Source organism: Montipora foliosa, chromosome 6 (assembly GCF_036669935.1).
Source record: "Montipora foliosa isolate CH-2021 chromosome 6, ASM3666993v2, whole genome shotgun sequence".
Lineage (NCBI taxonomy): Eukaryota > Metazoa > Cnidaria > Anthozoa > Scleractinia > Acroporidae > Montipora > Montipora foliosa.
Genome location: NC_090874.1, coordinates 26,042,382 through 26,043,630, shown reverse-complemented (window position 1 = coordinate 26,043,630; position 1,249 = coordinate 26,042,382).

Below are 1,249 nucleotides of genomic sequence, written 5' to 3'. Positions count from 1 at the left end.
TTTAGCTTTAATCTGTGTGATGAAATGTAGAATGCAGGGACTGGGAACTTTTATACCATTCGAGATCATTCGACCGAAGCGTGGTTTTACAATTGCAACATTTATAATCTGTGAAATGAGAACAATTTAAGTTGAAAATTCATTTACGATAGGTAGGTAGGTAGGTAGGTACTTTATTAAATACATTACAGCGAAAGCTGAATTGCGTATTTACATGATAATGGTAATAATTTATATTAATAATTGATCCAAAAAGTCTACATAGCAGCAACAGTATAGATAGCCCGGGGGGGGGGGGGGGTACTCCCTTATAAGGGCTTAATGGGGACGTGCGGCCAGCCAGGGTATGTTTTTCGGGATTTTTGTCTTGAACAGGGTATCGAATTTAGCATTTTTTGTCTTAATCAGGGTATCGATTTATCAATTTTTGTCTTAAACTGGGTTAAATGTCTTAAACAGGGTATCAAAAATCGGAATTCTGTCTTAAAATGGGTAGGAAAATCAGCGATATTTGTCTTAAACAGGGTCAGGGTATGAGGGGCCGCGCCGCACCTCCCCAACCAGGGATACATCGAGTACCCCCCCCGGGATAGATAGTCGTATATAGTCGAGATCCTGAACTCTGCAGCCACTAAGTACCAAGTGAAGCTTAAGGAATCCATGTTTATAAAATAGGAGAAGCCCAATCTCAACCAGCAGGTGAAACACATTAACCTGACTCTCTCCCTGTAAAGAACTAAGCGTCACTCATTTTAATTTTTGTTTTATTTTGTTTTGTTTTAGTACGCAATATTGACAACGCAATGTAACGAACTTTGTAAGATCGCGCGCGCTTTAAATTCAACGGCGATTCCAAAATATGGAACACTGAAGATGACGGCTGTACCGTCGAAACATGTCTGGAAAATTAAAGAAAGTTATGTTTATACGACTATACTAATAATTGTAATAAAAAGTAGTAATTATAATAGCTAAGAATCCCCCAAAAACTGTTTACAATTCTGCATGAGGCCATAAAAAACTGTTCTTTAATCTATTTGTCTTGCAACGCGGCAAAGTAAAAGTGCGCGCGTGCCGTAAAGATTATAATCGCTCGTTATGCTTTCAAACGATATCCATGTATAGCAGAGTTAACTGAATAGAGTGTAATGTGAAGTGCTAGATTTCAATCCCATATGAACCATGTGAGCGTTAGCCCTACTGATGGAAATGGGCCCACACAAGAACAGAGAAAAACTCTGACCAGGAT